This window comes from Schistocerca nitens, chromosome 2, assembly GCF_023898315.1.
Source record: "Schistocerca nitens isolate TAMUIC-IGC-003100 chromosome 2, iqSchNite1.1, whole genome shotgun sequence".
NCBI lineage: Eukaryota > Metazoa > Arthropoda > Insecta > Orthoptera > Acrididae > Schistocerca > Schistocerca nitens.
Window position 1 is genome coordinate 445996599 of NC_064615.1, and position 25054 is coordinate 446021652.

The following is a 25054-nucleotide window of genomic DNA, read 5'->3' on the forward strand; positions in this document are numbered from 1 at the left end:
TTATAGATTCAGAGTAACATTTAATCAGATCTCTTGTCTAAAGGGCGTTCATGTGACGTGCACTACGTCTCCTTGTAGTCGAACCATGCACAGGGACCTAACGGTTTTGCTACAGAATACAGGGCATTGATGAAGCTCGTAACTTGTCCCGAATGGTTGACATCGCACACACAATGGACGAGAGTGCGGCAAAATTCACGTAAATTACTTGCTTCCTCCCTTCATTACTCTACAGGAAGTATCAAAGTCCATGGCTATGTGGCAGGGAGCGTAGCTACTCAAGCAAAATAATAGGCAGTCTTCAGGGATTAATTACCCTAATATTGCTTAATAGGATTTAAACGAAAGTTTAAAGCAACTTTTAGCTGTAAAACGAGCAAATAATTACGTAACTGTAATTTACTGAGGTGGTCATTAAAACTATATTCCTACGTCTCTTAATTTATACAGTAGTTCCTGCAAAAATATAATGTTGCTGAATAAAATCTTCTCGGTATTCGAGCCATGTCAGTATGATGAAGGCCAGGGAGCTGCCGAAAGCCCTATGTGACGTGGCTGGAAAACCGAAAAGATTTTATTCAAGCATGCTACTGCGGAATACTCCTAGGACACTTTTAAATTTTATTGCTTCCACAGGTGGGAGGTATCAGAATGTCTGATATACATACGAGTATCACTGGAACAGTGACTTGCAATTGTGCACATATACATTTTACTCTTTATCTCTCTTCGAACTGGAGGCTTCGTCGTGGCTTGTCAAAATCCAGCCTATTCTAAGTTTTCTAAATGTTGATAGCATCAAAGAAAGCTAGAAATCATGACGGCTTTCCTCCTTTCGAAAGCTTTGCTATTGTGGCAGCTTTCACAGCTGAAATATATACCAAATGAAAGCTGGATAAAACAATTTTGTTTCTCAGGAGCCGGCCGAAGTGGCCGTGCGGTTAAAGGCGCTGCAGTCTGGAACCGCAAGACCGCTACGGTCGCAGGTTCGAATCCTGCCTCGGGCATGGATGTTTGTGATGTCCTTAGGTTAGTTAGGTTTAACTAGTTCTAAGTTCTAGGGGACTAATGACCTCAGCAGTTGAGTCCCATAGTGCTCAGAGCCATTTGAACCATTTTTTTGTTTCTCAGGAAAAGGCAATTTTGCCTATTTTGGTATTTCAAATGCGGCGCTAACTGAATGAGAAACTCTTATTGTGTTTGTATAAGCGGTGTCCCGTGACGGTGAATTGACGCTTTTCTGATGGATACGTATCCCGATTTACGAAGTTTTTTTCTGTTTGAAAATGCACTGAAGATTTGACGCCGCCAGAAGCGCTGTACGCACGCCTTCTTCATACTGCGCTCATGCCCCTCGACGGGCACACTGAGACGGTTGTAGACGAAATTCAAGTTGCGCACAAACCAAGAATCTAGGGCAGTGATAAAGGGCACTGCCCTCGCATTCGGAAGGACGATAGCTCGAATCCCGTCCGGCTATCGATAAGTAGATTTTCCGTGATTTCCATAAGTGAACGCTATGATGATTCCTTCGAATGAGTACGGACCACGCCCTTCGCTATCCTTCGTAATCCGGAAACGTGCTCCGTCTCTAAAGACCTCTTCCTCAGCCCTCAGCTAGACGTGAAGCCTTCATATTTATTTTTAATTTTAGTACTGTACAACACTGTTATGTGTACCACAGACGGCCCCTGCCAAGCAGACTACACTCAAGACACCCCTGCGTACCATAAAACATACACAAGCACTTGCAGGCGCAACCAAGAGGGAAACAATTCTTCGAAATAAACAGAACTTGCTAGAGACTAATGCGAACCTTTTTCTGCAGACGTCGCATCACAGACACAGGGAAGTTGGAGTACTCCAGCTTTATAAGGCCAGGGCAGCAGCAGTATAGCCGGTTTCTCGCCGAGCTAGGACCAGCTCCGACGGATCTCACCGACACTCTTCACTCTTGATGAGTAGTCATCTGCGTGTTATTTGTTTTCTTTGTGTGTATATAGTGATTGTCCGAGAAGTGTAGTTAAGTTCTCCATAAACGACATTATACTGAGTGTTCTACAATACTGTACCGTACTGTATCAGATGGTCTCTTTGCAGTAATGTATCATTCATTGTTCCATACATGTATATTGACACATGCTAATCACTACGCATTCCTGGCACAGTGGCTTTGCACAACTCCACAGATTTGGAGACCGATGTTCGAATCCAAGAGTTAGTACAAATATTCATCCGTCGCTTCAATCTGCATATATACATCATAGATATTTGAGGCTTAAAAAGTTTTGTGGAACCATACGGTTTCGTTTGATTTAGGTACCTAAGCCTGGACTGCAGGCAGCCACTGTTGGATTCGATGTTGAGGTGCTATTCCAATGCAGCTGTTCGAGTTTAATGGGAATACCAAGGGGGCTGGGGCGTGAATGGGAATTTGGCTCGAGGAGGGAGGCGTGCTATGATAGTGAGTGCAGTGCAAAGCCACTGTGCCTGGGTGGCATTACGGTTAGCGCATCTGCCTAATGAGCAGGAGCCCCGGCTTCAAATCCTGGCCTAGGTACAAATTTTCATGTATAGCTTCAGTCTGCATATATAAAAGATATTCGAATTTAGTGAAAAAGTTACGATCCCCCAGTACTCAATACAAAGACAGAATCGCAACAATAGCCGTCACTGGGTGTTGGAATTCTTAAACTTGCGCCATTAAAATGGATCGTTTAGGTATGTGATAAACTGAGACTGAGACTACAGTTTCTATTCTTCACCTAAGTGCATGCAAAAATAATTATGTTAATAGCAATGTGAGGCTTCGGTAAATTTATGTTCGATGCTGCAGTACCTTCCTCTGAAAGGATACAGCATCAGAGCATCGCTAGCGATCCTTTGCGGGGTGTAGAAGATTTGGAGTGGACTTGTCCAGAAGCTGAGGCATTCCCTGAGACCGTGAGAGCATTTGGATGACCTGACTGGAATCAGAGTGCTTATGAATTGTAAGGCCCTAGTACAAATTCTGTCAGCAAACTTTGAAGTAAGTATGAATTATCATCAGTTTATTTTGTTGTCAGTACAGCTGTTACTTTTGTAAAAAAATTTAAGCTCGTTTCATTAAGTCACTTTATAGACACATAGTTTCCACTTTTATGCGCGCTGTCATACTCCAAACACAAGATCATACCCCGAATCTCTGCCCGCTCATCCACTCTCTTTGACAAGGCCATTGGCAATACCAAGGTTACTTCTCGTACAGTATTCTGTACAAGAAAGACAGAACATTTCAAGTGTAAAAATTTACAAACAACATCCTAAAAGCAGATCTGAAAGAAATTACTATTGCGTTGGGCATACGTGTGATGTGTGACTACCTCTCACAGGTAAACTAATTTAACAACGAATCATTCTCTCGATGAGCGAGTCATTAGCTGTCCACACTGTTATGTCACAAACATCTATAAACTAGTACTTCTCTCTGAAGCCTGACGCTAAGTGCCAAACAGCCTGTTGTCTTCATCTTGGGGTACCAGGAACGATATTACTGAGGTATAGTGACTCTTTGACTCAAATGGTTCAAATGGCTCTGAGCACTATGGGACTTAACATCTATGGTCATCGGTCCCCTAGAACTTAGAACTACTTAACCCTAACTAACCTAAGGACATCACACAACACCCAGTCATCACGAGGCAGAGAAAATCCCTGACCCCGCCGGGAATCGAACCCGGGAACCGACTCTTTGACTGCCAGGTGTTGGAGGTGAAACGAAATGTCCCTTGAGATCACCATTCCATTGCATTCTCTGAAGATGACACTATATCGAGCCAATTTTGGGATTCTGTACATATTCAGACTTGTTGATTACCATATCCATCAGCAATGAAGCAAAGTCGATTCCATGTGGTAAGTTCCATCAAATTGTACTCACACCGAAATATTCTCTTGGCCCTCAATCCGAGAGTGATCTCAAATTACGTTCTAACAACAGGTAGATAACCATCTGATGATGCGACCTTATGAAAGGAAATGAGATCATATGCGAAGCTGGTTAAGAGCTATTGCGTTGGTTAACAACAATTTCTGTGATCACTGTGCAATTTTTCGTTGTTCCTCTGTAATTTTAGTGACTGTGGACATATAATGATACATTCACCTTATATTCACCTTAATACCCGGTCAGTCAACGACAGATACTTGAAATCTTTTCAGCTAGTCTTCTTTGGATGTATTATAACATATAGGAATAGGGATATTGAAGGATCTACGCAAACATCATGTTTTATCATTCCAGTAATTTTGAACATCCTTCTATAGTAGCACATCACAGACCCTTCTGCTCTCTTCTTTTCTGGCTCTACCACAACCCATGATTCTCTTCATACGATGATACGATGCTGTGCTTCAAACAAAACATCCTCAGAAATTTCTTCCTCAAATTAGGACCGATGTTTGATAAACTGCTTTGCGGCCAGGAACACCTTGCATTGGTCTGTTTTATATGTTCTTCTCACTTCGTCAGCTAAGTGTTATTTTGCTTCCATGATAGCATAACAGTTTATTACTCATGTTATTTTTGCTTCTCATCGTTACTTTCGTCTTTCTTCGATTTGCTTTCAGTCCATCTTGAGCGTTCATTAACTTTTCATTCCATTTAACAAATCTTGTATTTCTTCTTCACCTTCGCTCAGGACAACAGTGTCATCAACGAATCTAATTACTGATAACCGCTATGAGCAATGGCCTTTACGAAGTACATTACACGCATTTCTATTTGCAGTTTTTATTCGTAATTTATTGAGGTGGACCTGCACTCACAGACAGTAGCAATTCCCGTCGCTTTTCAAATCGATTATCATTGACAAAGCGTGACACACGCCTCCGATCCTGTCGGTTGGGATCTTTCTCGAATAGTGTTCTTAAGGTGTGTTACATGACTGCGAGTGGTACATCATTCTTTGTAGACACGTTGGTCAGTATCACTTGACACAGCAACAAATTGGGAAACTTCATTTGAAGACATGGTCATGGGCACATCCAAAGACGATACCATCTTTCTCTCAGTTCCGTCACGTCTCCACGGCAACTAAATTACTACGCTGCTTGCATACAACGAACTGGCACGTGCACACTACTTGACTGAACTTACTTACTTTGGACTTGGAGGCCCACATGACTACCTACTGCCAGTTGTAAGTACTGCCATGAGACCAAATGGTTCAAATGGCTCTAAGCACTATGGAACTTAACATCTGAGGTCATCAGTCCCCTAGACTTAGAACTACTTAAACCTAACTAACCTAAGGACATGACACACATCCATGCCCGAGGCAGTATTCGAACCTGCGACCGTAGCAGCAACGCGGTTCCGGACCGAAGCTCCTAGAACCGTCCGGTCACCGCGGCCGGCCAAGAGACTATTATGCTTCGTTAGGGGGGATGACTAATATTTTGTCTTGTGAGTTTATTTGTTTACAATCGATACCTAAGTATCACAGCTCTTAGGATTCACGAAGATACCACGGCTAGCGTCAAACGGTCATGATAGATACTTTTGTGGGATGATGTAATCGAAGTGTAGAGTCATTGATTTGGAAGAGTAGATTTTATTTCATCTGGTCATTATACTGAATGTTTCACGAAATTCTATCCAATGTCTTGTGTAATAAGCTCTATTTAACATGATGCCAAAAAAAGAAACAGACTTACCACGGACTAATAAAAAAAAACAGTTTCCCCAAGGCCAACCACAGAAACGTCAGAATCAATAGACATCCGAAATCGGTTGTTTATAAAGCATTCAATGAAATAATGTGCAGTTGACACCGTAAGTATGCTGCACTGGTACAGAAAGATAGTGAACGTCCAAATCTGTAATAAAGAAACAACTACATGTCTACTGATGGACTATAGGGTTTTGAGAAATTATAAGGTAGTCATCACATTAGTAAACTGATCCGGTTCTACATTTACATCTACATGGTTTCTCTGCAATTCACACTTAAGTTCCTGGCAGAGGATTCATCGAATCATTTTCACACTACTTCTCTGCCATTCCACTCTCGAATGGCACGTGGGAAAAAGGAATATCTAAATCATTCCGTAGGAGCTCTGAATTATCTTATTTTGTTATGATGATCATTTCTCCCTACGTGGGTGGGTGTCAACAAAGTATTTACTCATTCGGAAGAGAATGTTGGTGATTGAAATTTCGTAAATAGATCTCGCCGCAAAGAAAACCGCCTTTGTTTCAATGACTGCCACCCCAACTCGCGTATCATATCAGCGACACTCTGACCAATATTGCGCGATAACACGAAACGAGTTGCCCTTCTTTGCAATTTTTCGATGTCCTCCGTCAATCCTACCTGGTAAGGATCCCATACCGCGCAGCAGTATTCAAGCAGAAGACGGACAAGTGTAATGTAGGCTGGCCCTTTAGTGGGTTTGTCGCATCTTCTAAGTGTTCTGCCAACAAAGCGCAGTCTTTGTTTCGCCTTCGTCACAAAATTATCTATGTGGTCTTTCCAATGTAAGTTGCTCGTAACTGTAATTCCTAGGTATTTAGTCGAATTGACAGCCCTTAGATTTATGAATTTATCGCATACTCAAAATTCATCGAATTTCTTTTAGTACCCATGTGGATGACCTCACACTTGTCTTTGTTTAGTGCTAATTGCCACTTTTCGCACCATACAGAAATTCTCTCTAGATCATTTTTCCTAAAGTAAATGAAAATGAGCACGTGGTCATTATGGATGAAGCACTACGTCCGATAGGAGAAAGATGAGAAAGGAAACTGACTGCTTCTTTTTTAAAAGAACCATTCTGTTATTTGAATTCAGTGATTTAGAACAAATGTAAGGCTGGACGACTGAACGAACATTTACATCTCTCTCTTCTCGCATGTCAGTGCACCACCTCAGTCCGTTATCTCACTCGGTGAACATAGCGGAGACAGAGCCAAGTAAATACAAGAAATGTGAGCGATCTATAAAATAGGAACCCAAGAAAAGTATCTTTCGTCCCCGTAGATACGTAACAATCATTCGGAAGTACCTTTCAAAGTAGAGGTGTCGCTCTCAGAGCTCAGCGCTACTTTGTTTTAGGCTGCAGCTCCTCGTTTCATCTAACGGGTTGCTCTTTTAAAGCTAAAATCCATTCCTAAATACAAGAAAGTAAATGAAGAAGAATTACGCTTTCAAGATGATTAAGCTATACAGTACGCAAGACACAAGCTGCAAAGTATTGCTGGAGTACTCTGTGTGCGCTATCTGTCCGCAACGAATGTTCCAGCGGGAGAGCGGTGGTGCTGATTGAATTAACTCTGTCTTCTTGATTTATTTCCACACAGCAATATGAAAGAACTAGGAGTAATTTACGATTTCCGCGCTGCATTAATCACAGTTGCTAGCGTAATGAGAATTGTAACCAAATGTCATTATTTATACCCTTTGTCATTCCTTTTTCGGTATTTGCTTTTCAAATTGAGAGATTGATATGGGTGACAGGACACTGTATCTACTCTACGGGTCTCATTTTTGGCCTACAGTGAATTGCCACAAAAGGATATTAATTTGAAACGAAACAGTAAATGCGATTTTATTACACTTTGAAAAGGAAAATATGAAGGATATTCAGAGCGTTACTAAAATGATGCAGGTCTAAGAAGCTAATATAGACAGTTTTGTTTACTGTCATCTACAGACTTGGTAGATAAGAATTTTAAGCATTTATTGTACCTTTCGTAATTCCACATTACACACTTTAATAGTTTATAGTGGTTATGAGGCAGGCAACTGCACTGTGGAGTACTAATTTATCTCTATTTGGCCGGCTACTGTGGCCGAGTGGTTCAAGACGCTTCAGGTTTGAACCGCGATGCTGCTACGGTCGCAGGTTCGAATCCTGCCTCGGGCATGGATGTGTGTGATGTGCTTAGGTTATTTAGGTTTAAGTAGTTCTAAGTCTGATGACCTCATATGTTATGTCACATAGTGCCTAGAGCCATTTGAACCATTTTTTTAAATGTCCATTTCTGTGCTACAGGGACAAATTAAGTTCTGTTCCGTTTGTTGGAAGTAGGACTGATAGCCTCCTGTGACATAGGTAATTATTATGCCTCTCGATGCTAAACACTGTAGACTGGAAGAAGTGAAGAAATAGCATTGAGTCAGACCGCTTAAGCCATGGGCACTTGGACTGAGTACTCAAAAGCTGAGCGTGTTGTCCTTTTACGTCATAGCGTAGAAAAGAAACGTTGGAGAGTCTTCCCAAATGTGCAGAGTAATATCTAGCACGTCAGATATTCTGAACGTTTGAACGTAGCCCAAGGAGATGGAAGAACGTCACCGACGTCACATGCACTCCATTCGGAATACAGGTTGTGATGCGTACGTTACAGTACGTGACACTTTACGTGTTACGAGCGCCAGCAGCGCCTGCGGCGAAGAGAGAGTAACTATTCCAGACGAGTTTAATAATTCTTGACTGTGCGTCCAAATGCATGCAAGCTCTCTATAGCACACGACTAAGTTAAGACCTTCAGTGGATTACCTTTTAAATTACACATTGATTTCCCGTGGGCTCTGCACGGAACCGAGCGTACGCGAAGTGTGGCAGACAAGGCGATTAGTGTGACGTCACAGGTTTCTTGCGAGGCTCGTATTTCTCTTAGGACCCGTAAGTTGTACGCCATCTCTCTTTAATTTAAGAGTCGCGGGATGCCATATTGGCTTTAAGTTGCAGCCCATGTGTGTATAAGCTGTTTTCAACTACCAGGAAATTGAGGATCTCTGGAAAACCCGTCGTTAATTTTATGATTTTTTGTAATAAAATGACAGGAAACGTCATATTGGTGGTTAAGTAATTATTATAGCTTGTGTATCATGAAAGTGAACAGTTTCGTGGCAACGGCACGTTGAGGATCCATAAAAAATACATTGTTCTTGGTATAATTTGTTATAACTGAATGCCAGTTAATAACATGTCTACGATAAAATAAAAATCAAAATATGTTAAGGCATTATGGACGGTCTATGTAGCGTAATGAGCAGCGTTACAAAAGTTTTAATTTTAGCTTGGTCGTACCTGGATCGAGACAGTACAATGAATTACAGTAATGAATATTAAATATCACATAAACTCTTGGCGCTTGACCATGGCTTTTTTTATAAAGGCCCGTTCATGTATTTTTAACTGTGTTTATTCTGTGTTTTCACTAAAATCGGACTTCGTTATAAGAGAGCACCCGAAGACGACAGTTTATCGAGCTGGACGTCTTTTTGCTTAGAAGTACGGAACCTTTTGCAATGCCAAGACACCCAACAATCTTACAATGACTAAAGATACAAAATAAAACATAAATAGGTTAGTAATAACAGTATATTCTGATATAAAACACAATTAAATTACGACACTTATATTGAGACTTGCATTATGCTATTACGAGTGCCGTTTGGTTGCAGCTCGTGAATGTATTAATAAAATAACTTAGTATTAATGGCGGTGTGCCAAAATACGTACGATCTGGACAAGACCTAGAAAACAAAAGGTGCCTCTTATTCCACCAATTATCTGACGATCAAGAATCTTCAAATGTTTCCAGCGGCTGCATACAATATTTATACAGCCATGGACTATATATATGGCTCAAATTATTTCTTTATTTCGTTACTTATAATTACAGCGTTACAAAAGTTTTAATTTTAGCTAGGTTGTACCTGGATCGAGACAATACAATGAATTACAGTAATGAGTATTAAATATCATAGTAAAGGCTCACCATGCAAATGTGCCTTTAAAAAGTTGAGATATTAGGTTCTATGTTGCTGGTTCGTGTCCTCGTGAACCTCCATTATTTTTTACCAACTTTCGCGTTTTCTAGTAGGGTGCGGTACTTTCTTATTAGTTCAATAGAAGTATCTTCTACAACATTCGATGTTATGTACGAGGTGCGACAATAAAGTAATGAGGCTGATGTGAAAGAAATGTTGCTTACCGTTTTAGTCAATTTTAGTGTTTTCTCCTTCAAAGTAGTTCCCTTCTGATTGCACACACTTCTTTCAGTGCTTCTGCCACTGATGGTAACATTTCTGGAACTCATCTTCTATAATATCCTCCAAGACCCTCGTCACAGCTTTTTGGACATCTTGTGTTGTTTGAAAATCGTGTCCCTTGACCACCGTTTTGACTCTTGGAAATAGAAAAAAGTCCCATGCAGCGATATCTGGTGAATAACGTGGCTGTGGTGGTACTGAAATTTGTTTTGAGATTTAAAATTGCTGTACTGACAAAGCATTATAGGATGGCGCATTATCATGATGCAGAATCCAATTATCAAAATGTTGGCATGGACACGAAGGACTTTTTTACGAAGTCTTTCTAAAATTTCTTTGTAGTAATATTGGTTAACTGTTTATCCAGGAGGCACCCACTCTTTATGAACAATTCCCTTGGAATCAAAGAAGCACACAAGCATGCATTTCACTTTTGACTTCGACATGTGAGCTTTATTTGGTCTGGGCGATCCCTTTGAGCACCATTGCGAACTTTGACGTTTTGTCTCTGGATTGAAAAAAAAAAAAAAAAAAAACAACTTTCATCACCAGTGATAACATGGCTCAACAGTTCTGGATTGATTTCCGTTTGCTGTAACAGATGGCTGCCACATTTTTTCGTGTTTCTCGCTGTTTTGGTGTGAAATTTTTGAGGACAATTGTTGCACAAATCTTTCTCATTTCAAGATCTTCAGTTATTATTAGACAAACCGTTTCGCGACTGATGTTCAGTTCTTCTGGAATCATTTTCACAGATAATCTTTTATCAAATCTACGAGTTCACGCATCCATCCATGAGGTTGATGGTCGTCCACTGCAGTCTTCATCTTCAACGTTCTTTCTGCCTTCACTAAACATTTTATGCCAACAAAGAACTTGAGCTCTTGACATAACCTCCTCTCCAAAAGCCTTCTGAAGCTTTCCGTAAGTTGTCGTCGTGTTTTCACCCAATTTAACGCAAAAAGAAATTGCATACCGTTGTTCAACATTATGCGGTTCCATTTCCTTGACGAGAGACACAAACACTTGTTAACTTATTACAGCACAACTCACGACGGAGCAGTTGGATCGATGTGCCGCTCGGACTAGAAGCACCTTATAGACCAAGGTCAAAGATATTGTGCTCCTACAAGCCTGCAGGGTTGCCACATCTTGCAAAGAAAATAAGTCTCATTACTTTATTGTTGCACCTCGTAAATAGAAGTGCATACTTTCCGATCAGTGAGTTTCCGATTGACTTAATCTACAAGACAGCTTGCACTAATTGAAGAAGATATTTTTCAATTTTTTGTTTTAGTTTTGAATCTCACGTGTTGTAATGATTCTGCTACTGAATAAGAACAGTTATCGCCGGCCGGTGTGGCCGTGCGGTCTAGGCGCTTCAGTCTGGAACCGCCTGACCGCTCCGGTCGCAGGTTCGAATTCTGCCTCTGGCATGGATGTGTGTGATGTCCTTAGGTTAGTTAGGTTTAAGTAGTTATAAGTTCTAGGGGACTGATAACCACAGCAGTTAAGTCCCATAGTGCTCAGAGCCATTTGAACCATTTGAACAGTGATCAAGTAAGAATAACTTTAAGGTTTTACTGAAAAGTTAGACATGAAATAATTTTTATCTTATGTGGAGACCTAGTGTAAATTTTTATCGCGCTTTTCTAACAGAACTTTTATAAGCTGATGTTCTTATTGACTGGACATGCTACTTTCCTATTGGCCTTATTACATGTTTGTGGATACTGAAGTTTTTATTTGTGTATACTACAGACAGCATGTTACTTAGTGGAGTTGCAACTGACCGACTGATGAGATCTTCGGAGACCAGCGCTACGACTTGCAGTAATTCACTGAAATTCTGTGAGCTCGTCATAATACTCTGAACTCTCTGTATCATCGAATAATTAAATGAGCATACACTAAGTAAAAAGAACATCTAATTAATTAATTAATAATACAAACATTTAAGTAAAACTTTTTAATAATAATTTAATTACTGTAAAGAGAAATACTTGCCACTCTATACACACTTTATATGCTTGAATGAAAATTGCAGACACTCTCCACCTCTAGCCTTAGCACAATTACTGCCTGCAGAGTCAAGGCAGTGGGTGCAAAGGCAGATCTCCTGAGCGCCATCTGATCGCCGATGACGGCGACAAACGAATCACTAGTACTGCAAAACATTGCGATCCGCATATACGCCTGAATGTAGTAGACGCTATCACAGTGCGCGCCGGCGGCAGTTGCCAGGTGTATCCGGCACGTAAATAACACTGTGTACAAAATGGATGGGTTAAAATCCCTACCTTTAAAACGCGCATTACCTCCCTCTTACACAAGTTAGCTCACAGAATTTCAGAGAAATGCTGCAAGTCGTAGCGCTGGTCACCAAAGATCTCATCAGTCGGTCAGTTGCAACTCCAGTAAATAACATGCTGATCTTGAGTTTTCTTTCAGACGTAGAATCCTCGGAGCTTATACAATTGCTATTACAGTACTCAATTGACTTATGGATGTCCATGCCGCATACGTAGATTCGCACAAATATAACAAAAAGTTAATAATTCTTCCGATGAAATGGCCGAGATACGAGGTTCGCCCGGATACATCCACAAATCAATGTCCGAAAATCCTGCGGCAATACTCAACATGCACAAACTCAAATCAGTTACCTTCGGATGAATAAAAATGTTATGTCCATCGAAATTCAGATATATGTTCTCTTGAAAGTCAAAGACTCAAAAGAAATCGAAATAATATTCATCGGACACCATTTGTTTCTTATAAATAACTTTTGTTTGTGGTTCCTGAAGAGGGGCAGCATCCTTTTCAGTAGTTGCAGGGGCAACAGTCTGGATGATTAACTGATCTGGCCTTGCAACACTAACCAAAACGGCCTTGCTGTACTGGTACTGCGAACGGCTGAAAGCAAGGGGAAACTACAGCCGTAATTTTTCCCGAGGGCATGCAGCTTTACTGTAGGGTTAAATGATGATGGCGTCCTCTTGGGTAAAATATTCCGGAGGTAAAATAGTCCCCCTTATCAGGAGAAAGAAAACTGGCGTTCTACGTATCGGAGCGTGGAATGTCAGATCCCTTAATCGGGCGGGTAGGTTAGAAAAGGGAAATGGATAGGTTGAAGTTAGATATAGTGGGAATTAGTGAAGTTCGGTGGCAGGAGGAGCAAGACTTCTGGTCAGGTGACTACAGGGTTATATTACAAAATCAAATAGGGGTAATGCAGGAGTAGGTTTAATAATGAATACGAATATAGGAATGCGGGTAAGCTACTACAAACAGCATAGTGAACTCATTATTGTGGCCAAGATAGATACGAAGCCCACGCCTACGACAGTAGTACAAGTTTTTATGCCAACTAGCTCTGCAGATGACGAAGAAATTGAAGAAATGTATGATGAAATAAAAGAAATTATTCAGATAGTGAAGGGAGACGAAAATTTAACAGTGATAGGTGACTGGCATTCGTCAGTAGGAAAAGGGAGAGAAGGAAACATAGTAGGTGAATATGGAATGGGTCTAAGAAATGAAAGAGGAAGCCGCCTGGTAGAATTTTGCACAGAGCATAACTTAATCATAGCTAACACTTGGTTCAAGAATCATGAAAGAAGGCTGTATACATGGAAGAAGCCTGGATATACTAACAGGTTTCAGATAGATTATATAATGGTAAGATAGAGATTTAGGAACCAGGTTTTAAATTGTAAGACATTTCCAGGGGCAGATGTGGACTCTGACCACAATCTGTTGGTTATGAACAGTAGATTAAAACTGAAGAAACTACAAAAAAGTGGCAATTTAAGGAGATGAGAACTGGATAAATTGAAAGAACCGGAGGTTGTACAGAGTTTCAGGGACAGCATAAGGGAACAATTGAAAGGAATGGGGGAAAGCAATACAGTAGAAGAAGAATGGGTACCTTTGAGGGATGAAGTCGTGAAGGCAGCAGAGGATCAAGTAGGTAAAAAGACGAGGGCTAGTAGAAATCCTTCGGTAACAGAAGAAATATTGAATTTAATTGATGAAAGGAGAAAATATAAAAATGCAGTAAATGAAGCAGGCAAAAAGGAATACAAACATCTCAAAAATGAGATCGACAGGAAGTGCAAAATGGCTAAGCAGGGATGGCTGGAGGACAAATGTAAGGATATAGAGGCTTACCTCACTAGGGGTAAGATAGATACTGCCTACAGGAAAATTAAAGATACCCTTGGAGAAAAGAGAACCACTTGTATGAATATCAAGAGCTCAGATGGAAACCCAGTTCTAAGCAAAGATGGGAAAGCAGAAATGTGGAAGGAGTATATAGAGGGTCTATACAAGGGCGATGTACTTAACGACAATATTATGGAAATGGAAGAGGATGTAGATGAAGATAAAATGGGAGATATGATACTGCGTGAAGAGTTTGACAGAGCACTGAAAGACCTGAGTCGAAACAAGGCCCTGGGAGTAGACAACATTCCATTAGAACTACTGACAGCCTTGGGAGAGCCATTCCTGACAGAATTCTACTATCTGGTAAGCAAGATGTATGAGACTGGCGAAATACCCTCAGACTTCAAGAAGAATAAAATTCGGAGTAGATATTAAAATCCATGGAGAAGAAATAAAAACTTTGAGGTTCGCCGATGACATTGTAATTCTGTCGGAGACAGCAAAGGACTTGGAAGAGCAGCTGAACGGAATGGACAGTGTCTTGAAAGGAGGGTATAAGATGAACATCAACAAAAGCAAATCGAGGATAATGGAATGTAGTCGAATTAAGTCGGGTGATGCTGAGGGAATTAGATTAGGAAATGAGACACTTAAAGTAGTAAAGGGGTTTTGCCATTTGGGGAGCAAAATAACTGATGATGGTCGAAGTAGAGAGGATATAAAACGTAGACTGGCAATGGCAAGGAAAGCATTTCTGAAGAAGAGAAATTTGTTAACATCGAGTATAGATTTCAGTGTGAGGAAGACGTTTCTGAAAGTATTTGTATGGAATGTAGCCATGTATGGAAGTGAAACATGGACGATAAATAGTTTGGACAAGAAGAGAATAGAAGCTTTTGAAATGTGGTGCTACAGAAGAATGCTGAAGATTAGATGGGTAGATCACATAACTAATGAGGAAGTACGGAATAGGATTGGGGAGAAGAGAAGTTTCTGGCACAACTTGACTAGAAGAAGGGATCGGTTGGTAGGACATGTTCTGAGGCATCAAGGGGTCACCTATTTGGTATTGGAGGGCAGCATGGAGGGTAAAAATCGTAGAGGGAGACAAAGAGATGAATACACTAAGCAGATTCAGAAGGATGTAGGTTGCAGTAGGTACTTGGAGATGAAGAAGCTTGCACAGGATAGAGTAGCATGGAGAGCTGCATCAAACCAGTCTCAGGGCTGAAGACCACAACAACAACAACAAAATAACTTTAAATACAAGCCGTAATTCTGGCCAACAATAGCACATGCATTTAACAAAATTTCTGTTGATTACTATATGCCTCCGAACTAGCTGACTGCCCAACCACAGAAAGTTAAAATCGTTGCATGATCCGGTTACTAAATTCACTCTCCAAGGAGAACTGCTACAGTCACAATGTCAAGCGCGTTCTCGCGGTCAGTAAAAACTTTTCACAATTAATTTAAAATAGCCCTTCAAACAACACGAACCTCATGCATTGTTATTTGCTGCAACGCCTCCGAACTGTGCCACAGTTCCTGTCGAACAGCTTCAGCCATCTGAACGTGCCCCATTGCCGGTGTGCAAGAAGCTGGAGACGCATCGACGGACTGCTGCACGAGTTGGGCACTGTGTGTCGACTTCGTGTCGCTACTTTAAATAGCAGTTTGTGCAACATTTCCAACCGTAGATCAGGTTCTGGACTTCCTTGTAGTACAGACACATTATGCGAGCTATGATGGTCGACGAAATATCACCTGGGCACATGTTCCCCCTGCTGTGTCTTCAGGAACCATCAGGAACCGTCTGCTTGAAGCACAATTAACATCACGTCTCCATCTGGCCCGGCTACTACTGACTCCACGACATCACCGGTTGTGAAAGATTCGACGTGATGGTGGAATAGTGCTGTGTTGTCTTCGGTGGTGAGAGTACGATATGAGTACATGGCTGTATGCGAGTGATAGACATACACGCGTATGGCGTAGATCTGGTGAGCAGCCTATTCCAGAGCGATCTAACTTGCGGCACACAAGTCCCATTCTAGGCTTCACCGTGTAGGGGACCATTAATTACAACTAGCTGTCACATCCGGTGTTTTTGCAGAAGAAAGCAACCAGTCTCGCTACATTTCACATGTTATTATCCTCGTGCTACTGCCATTTCGTCGACAGGAAGCTATGTGCTTTTTCAGCAGGACAACGCACGTCCACATACGGCTGTTGTGACCCAATGTGTTTTTAATGGCTTACAACAACTGCTCTGGCCAGCACTATCACGACATATATAGCCAACTGTACGCGTCTGGGGTATGACGAACTGGGAACTCACTCATTCTCTAGAACCAACAAGAAACATTGTCGAATTGCAACAAAAAGCGCAAGATTCTTAGGGCAGTCTACCGCAGGATGCCTTTCGAAACTTTTATGATCGTTTGCAGAGGGGGTAAACGGTATATTGACGCGGTTGTTTGAGGACCCGTTACTGTGTCAAGTGTGTTTTATTTAATTTGAGTTTCTTTTTGTATACCCTTACAACGATGTACTCTCCGTCATCTCAATTGGCAACAAAATGACTTTGTCATTGAAGGTGTTGTAATTTTATTTCCGTCACTGCACTTCCTTGCACGGTGTAATTTGTCTGTTCTTGTCTTCGCCTTCAGAACGGAATCGATGCATATGGACTGTTGTACTTATATTCCTAGATTATCCACTTAATATTCGCTTCTATCCTCAAACCTCTGTTAGTTGAGGACTTCCAGTGTTTCTCCGATGCACTCCCTTAAAACAGGCGACCATTCATGCTCCCATACTAGTCCTGTCTGACATGGATTACCAACCACTTGAACAACATTCGAGGACGATAAGCACGAAAGTTTTATAAGCCATCTCATTTGCTGCATCCTGGAGTACGGTTTACCAGCGACTCAGTCTATGTTAAATTCTATTGTTAATCCAAACCGACAGATCCAGGGATTTGTGTTAGGTGACTGATTTCAGTTGTCATTCGTTGCTATTTCAGTCATAGGCCTTTTCTGTTTTGTGTTATTTGTACAATTTTACATTTCTGGACGTTTAAACTTAGTTCTCATTTTTTCCACAACTTTGAAATCCAATCAAGATCTGACTGAATATTTTTCCAGCTGTTTCTTCAAATAATGCATCATTAAAAGTACCTGAACCATTTCCAAAAGCAGAAAATTCGAAGAAATCCTGGTCGTATATGAAGTACACTATCGGAAACACATAATCAATACCTTCATTGTGCAGTAATGAAGGCAATGTTACCGATGACAGTGTCAGTAGAGTGGACTTGTTAAACAGAGTTTTGCAAAATTCCAAACAAGACGAAGTAAATATTCCAGGATTGGACTCTAGAACTTCTGCCAACACGAGTCACTTAGGTGTAGATATCCTCCTTGTATCGAAGCAAATTAAAACAATTAACGCAAGTTCTCCGGTCCAGATTCTACACCAATTAGATTCCTTTCAGAATATGCCGATACAACAGCTTCGCACTTAAAAATCATATATAGCCGCTAGATCGACGAAAGATCTGTTACAGAAACTTACACAGGTGACACCGACACTCAAGAAAGGAGGTAGTAGTAATACGATGAGTTACAGAACCATATCGGTGACGTCGATTTCCACTAGGATTTTGGAACATGTACTGTTATCGAACACTGTGAGTTACCTCGAGGAAAACGATGTTGACACACATTGAGCACGGATTCTTCTTTTGAAACACACTAGCTCTTTATTCCCACGAAGTTACGAATGCTGTCGACAGGGAATCTCAAATTGATTCCATATTTCTAGATTTCCAGATGGCTTCCGACACCTTTACCCAAACGAGATTTCTAATTAAATTACGACCCAGTGGAGTATCGTCTCAGTTGCGCGACTGCATTCGTGATTTCCTGCCCCCTTGATCACAGTTTCTAGTAAATGACGGAGAGTCATCGAGTGAAACAGAAGTGATATCTGGCACTCCGCAAGGAAACGTTGCAGGCACTTCTGCTAGTTCTCATCTCTGTAAACTATTTAGGAGACAATCTGAGCAGCCTTCTTGGACTGTTGCAGATGGTGCTGTCAGTTACCGTCAAGTAAAGTCGTAAGAAGATCACAACCAATTGCGAAATGATTTAGACAGACATCTGTATGGGGCGAAGTGTGGCAAGTGTCCATTAATAATGAAAAGTGTGGAGTCATCCACATGGGTTTTAAAAGGAATCCACGCGATAAATGACGCAGATCAAAAACCTTTCAATTCAGTTAAATACTAAGGAATTACAATTACTAACAACTTAAATGGGATCGATCATGTAAATAACGTTGTGAGGAAGGCAGATCAGAAGATGCAGTAGGGTTACTAACTAGACTGCCTAGACTACGCTTGTCGTTACTCTGCTAGAGTATTACTGTGCGATCTGTGAGACGCACCGGATTCATTGAGAATATTGAAAAAGTTCAAAGAAGGGCAGCTTGTTTTGTATTATCGCGAAATAGGTGGGAGAGTTTCGAGTATATGATAGGCGAGCTGGGGTGACAAACATTAAAACAAAGGCGTTTTTCGTTGCGGCGAAATGTTTTCACCACATTTCAATTTCCAACGTTGTTCTCAGACTGCGAAAATATTTTGACGTCCATCTACGTACGGAGAAATGATGATTGTAACACAGTACGAGAAATCAGAGCTCGCATGGAAAATTCAAGTGTTGGTTTTTCCCGCGCGCTGTAGGAGAGTGGAACATTAGAGAAACAATGTGAAAGTGGTTCGATGACCCTCTGCCAGGCACCTAAAAGTGAACTGCAGAGAAGTCACGTTCATGCAAAAAAAAAAAAAAAAAAAAAAAAAAAAAAGAGTTCAAATGGCTCTGAGCACTATGGGACTTAATATCTATAGTCATCAGTCCCCTAGAACTTAGAACTACTTAAACCTAACTAACCTAAGAACATCACACAACACCCAGTCATCACCAGGCAGAGAAAATCCCTGACCCCGCCGGGAATCGAACCCGGGAACCCGGGCGCGGAAAGCGAGAACGCTACCGCACGACCACGTAAATGCTCCAGTTGCTGTTAATATTTTCTGGCGGGTCCTTAGTATACGACGTGGACACCAACGGTTCCTGCGCACTTTTCTGGAATACTCTGCAAGTTAGTTCTACACCTGTCGGTGACTTTCCACCCACAGTTACATCGTGCATTATCTCTACCAGAAATAACCAATCCAGTCATGAGGTTCCTCATATGATCATACTTTCATTAATAAGCACTGCTGTACTACTGAGCTAAATGCGCTTTTGGAAAGCAAAAGTAGTGCATGTTCTATAGATTTCAGGAAATCATGTGAGAAGAGCTAGTGTTAAGTTTACGCAACCGATGTTTTAATTTCAAACCTAACACGTCAATTTGGGTCTACTTGTATTCCAGGTATGACACTTCTATTTTTAAAAGCGAAAACAATTTATAAGTGGGGGATATCTCATCGATCAACGGAGAGGTCCTTGCTGGGAATTGCGAAGAGAAAAAGAATTAGGAATAAACTGGTCAGTGGCCGTTCTGGACTGGAATACGCAGTGCTGATTACTAAAAATGAAATAGAGGCCAAAGAAAGTGTAGACAAAGGGGTGGAAGATGAGAGCACTAATGAAGTTCCTTGGTGTTTCGAAGAGGTGAGAAAATGGGATGAAAAAGGCGCGGATAACATGAGAAACACCTGGGGCAACATGAATCCTTGTGGCTGAAAAATGGATACTGAGGCAAGGCGACTGTATTCTGAAGTGAAGGTCAAGTTGCTGTTGATGACGAAGTTAGTGTATAACGATAGTATACGAGTATATTTGTTGTAGTGAAGTAAATAAATTTCTAGTACTATTTACAACACTAGGGTCCATTTTAAGACGTCGTTCATAATATGCCAAGGAAATTGTTGGGGATCTTTTAAAAGTCGGTTAGTTTTGTTTTCATGTCCTTCATATTTTCGTATCGTGGCTTAATGCCCTGGACTACGGGATATTCAGAATCTACGCTTCGAATGACGTAAGTGACAACGCGCTGCCATGTGAAATCAAGAAAATGTGAATTTTTTCCTCGTGCCATGTATATCACCAGAGCTTTCTGAGCAGGCGCATGGATGTATTACAAAAGTCCCTGAATTTCCAGGATGAATGTGTGTTAGAAATGTAAGAGCTCAGCAGGCGGAACTGGGGCCAGTCGGCATAATGAACTTGTGTATGCAAATTGCGCTGATGTTATTTTTGAGGCGTCTGAATTTTTAGCGTTTACGCAGAAGGGAATGATTTACATTTCAAAGAGGGAGCACTCAAGTCCCTAGACATCCAGGAATGCGTACAATTTTACAATACCTCGTGTAAAGAAAGAATAGAGTGCGGCAAACAATGTATCCTCATAAAGCAACCTTCTCGCCAAGTTCAATACTTCATTCTTCTTTAACGAACATAGTTAACGAGGTGTGCACACTGACAAACAGCAATGAAAGAATACATGATACATTCGTTGGGGCTACCGTGACACATTCTGAATGTGTATTTTTTGTCGAGAGAGCAAACACAACGAGAGTATCTTATTTGGATAGTGGCGTGAAGGGAAGTTCCTATGACGGCGGTGTAGTTCCCGTTGATGTACATAGTTTTTTTTTGCACCACCGTTAAAATCACAATGTATACATCATATTATTTTCATTTTAACCTGTTACAGTTACTTCATCAACCATATATAGAGCACATTAGTGCCGTTGCTCTATATTAAATAGTTATTGGCAATTAGAACAGTTAATACTTCAAAAAATAGTTCCGAAAAGGAATTCCTTACATTTAAGTTACCGATAACTGATATGTACACTTACGACATGCTTAAACGGCTTACCCAGCCGAGACGCAAATTCTTAGTTTAGTTAGCACATAAATCCTTACGAAAGCAAGTCGGCAGTCTCCTTTCCCTTAAAAGACTATCTACGTTATTAAATACTTATTTTAGTTCAAGTATAAATTTATCTATCATATAAAATTTGGGCCATTGGACCCGCCTTTCGTCTAACGAGGTGTTCAGCACATTTCACAGTATGGTCACCGTCACACATGGTGCAAAAATACTTACATTTAATATGGAACGTAAGAGAAGTAATTGTAACATAAATAGTGGAAATCAAGTAGTAGCAATTGTAGGAAAAATCAGAGTGTGCAGGGAGTCTTAGGAGGAATGGCCAATACTCACAAATATGAACTGAAACGAAAAAACCTCATAGGGACATATACCCTGTTCCGAATGTGTTCCGAAATGGAACACGTTAGATGTACATTTGTTTTTGGGCTAATGGTACAAGTATGGGTCTTACTCAACTCATAACGCAGAAGAATTACTTGCATTGTTTGAAAACCTCTTCTGTTGTACAACTAGAGTACATTCGTTTGGCCACGCGAACTGCAATGTACTTCCAGCATGACGGGATCTCTCCACATTTAACCAGACGTGTGAGTAAAATCTCAGCCGCACCCGCCCTGATCGCTGAATTGATCGTGTTGTAGCACAACTAACTGGTCACCAAGACCGCCAAACCTTAAGCCAGTATATTTTTGTAAATGGGGTTGAATGAAGTCAGACCTATACAAACTAAAAGTGAATACGCGAGAAGAACAGTTTGGTCCCATTATGGACGTTGCTGCCCTCATTAGGCACTCAACAAGCAACACAACATGTTCTCCCACGAAAGCACAAATGCACGGCGGGATATTCGAACATTTATCGTGAACGGTGCCACGGCTGAAATGTGACGTGTACGATAATTGTTACAGGTGAATGGGTTAAAAGTACGTATTTTTCAACTGATACTTTGTAAAACGCATGTTGTAATGTTTACTAACTGTTTATTTGTGTACATGTGCTAAACTGAAAATGAACTGAATAATACGGAAAACAAATAACAATCTACATTAAATATGTTCAGTCTCGGAAAGTATTCGGTACAGGGCATATGTCCACATGCGGCGTTTTGCTTGAAATAATGGTCCCTGTCACAGCCCTGAATACTGACTATTTCTCCTGGGACATTATGTACGTTAGTTCATAAAATGCACAACAAAGAAGGCAGATTACAGTCAAGTAAATTTAAATTGAGGGCAATGGACGTGGGAGATGTGGCGGGAGAAGTAGAGAAAGATTGATGTGGTAGAAACACAATGTTTGAAGAGAAGGGGAAATAAGGTGGCATGAAAGAAGTGTAAATGGTAGAGAGAAAATTGACCATGTGCATAAATTTTTTATGGCTTAGTTACGAGACTGACAGAAGGAAGTGCATCGGCTTTTTCTGAGATGCAGCAGAGCACTGAATAGAGCGTGCACAGGGTAGCTTGTTTTAAAGGTACACAACAACAACAAAGGAGTTTGCGAATGTTGTTTTGTGGATGAACGCAGTTAGGATATTATGTAAGAGAGACATTGCGCTGCGATTATGATGAGATGTTATGTACTTGATGTCTGATGTGAGGTAACTAGCAGAGGAAGCAGACATAGGCTGGTTTCGACCACACAAGTGGCTCCCATACACTAAGTATGCCAATGAGACATTGACATGGAGAAATGGTCGGATGTCACTTATTTAACGAAACCTAAAATTTATGTCAGCTCGAGTCGTGTAGAATAGGATCGGCCACGGCATGCCAAACTGCTCTGGAGTGCGATGTGCAGGCCGCGTGCGTGTCGAGGCTCAGTCTGTCTCGGCTTTGCTCGGTCTTTCTCGGAAGTATGCGGTACAGGGCGACAGTTAGCATGGTGGTGCGACATTTTGTGGTTGCCACGTCTTTCTTCAGTTCGACGGTCTGGTGGTGTCAGACACGTTTACCTTCCGCTATTTGTTCGAAGGAAGCTCGTAGGTCCAGTGGCTGTTTGCACAAGACGGGGCAGTCTAGCGTCTATAGTCACAATATTTGGAAAATGAATGCGAATGACAGAAGAAAAGGCCAAGAGTTCTCAGTATCTATTATGCGATAATGCAGTCAAATAATCGATTGGTAGCGCAAATTTGCCATTTGCTATGGAACGACATGACAACAGGATGTAAAAGGATCTTAAAGACTTAGATGACGATGAAAGAACAAAAAATTACAACGAGCGACATATCTGATCCATTGTCCTGTACATCAAGAAGGTATTTATGCTAGACCTGCAGGTTTGAAGCACGTGATCAAATTGGTGGTAGGATTCGTGAGTCGCACGTATTGTTCTACTGCCCGTTACAACAGTTTTCGATGGAATTTAGTGAAGAGTATGGAGAATTTATATATTACTGCGAGTTTATATATTACTGCAAAGTAAGTTGAATAACTGAAAGGGCATGCCTGGAAAGATTGTTCAGTTTAAAATGCGCTATTTTGGAAATTATGATGATAGAAGAAGAGGAGGATCGAAAATTAGAACATCCGGAATGGACCGCAGACTTCGCATTTTATGTGGCCTTGACAGAGCACTGCCCACAGTAAGAGACTGAAAGCTGAGAGACAACGTATTTCTGATCTGACGGAGAAGCATTTAAAAAGAAAATTGCATTGTGAAAGAGAGAAATCAGCCGAAAATATACCGTCCATTTTCAAAATCTCACTGGCATGAAAGAAAATGTGGCGTTTGAAGAATTCTTGGTGACCTAGAAAGGATTACAGGGCTAGTTTCCTAAGCGTTTTGTGGACACTGACAATCATTCAATAGTGTTCGACCTCTTTCCGAGACCGTTTGGCGTTCCAGTTGAAACCGCGGCCATGCTCGTGCAAGTGAGACTAACTGATCTCAAATGCAGTTCCAGTTTAAAAGGCAAACTCTTTCACGTTAAAACTGTCCAGGAGCACTACATTGTTTCCCTTTGGGAGTTTCCACGTCTTCAAAACGAGGTTGCAATCGTGATAAAATATTTTATTAAGGGTAAGTATGTGAAAGAACTTTGTCGATTATGAAACTTAAATCACTCACAATAACGTGGCGATCTGAGTTTGAAAATCTGTGAAATTTCTGCGTATTTTCCTACGCCGACAGTTCGAAGCAGTTAAAAATTATATTATGTCTGCAGCACGCCGAAAATAATTAAATAATACTGAGAATTCGTTTTGTTCGTGATGGATGTCGTTGAGCAACATGAAATATGAAATCGAATGGCGTGCAGACTAACTTCCTCGGCTTGTAAATTCAACGCATTTGCAGCTTTCTCCTCTCCTCTCTCCTCTGGTTCAGACAGCATGGCGCAGCGGTGGGGAAAATGCACAGTCAAAAATCATGGGAATGCATACGGGAATTTACGAGGTGCATAGAGGCATGTGAAATCCTTCGTGTATGTGGAAAGGGCATTTTCTGACCGGTTGAGGTGCTCACCCACACAACCAAGTTCTTCACTGTTTCCTGACTTGGAAATTTGATTCCATCGAGACAAATAGGAGGTAATTTTTCTGTCGATGGGATACTAAACAGTCTCTTCATCTCATTTACTTGAAATCCTGTCATTTTGTGCGTCTGCATGATGGTCGTATTCGTTTCTTTAGGTCTTGATCTTGAATAAAGCTAACACAGAAGTGATATTTACAGGAGGAGACAACAGACGAGGTGTCATTGACAATAAACGATAATAGTAGTGGTCCCAGTACTGACCACTATAGCTCGTGTAGGTGATCCTGCTTCCAGAACGAAGGACACATTAGTGTCTCTCAAGTAGCTTTATAATCACTTCACTGCAGTTTCCGAGAGTTTCAGCCTTCGTTGAAGCAATGTGCTGAATTCTACTAGGGTCAATATCATGTGCTCACCGTTAACGAGGCAATACGTAA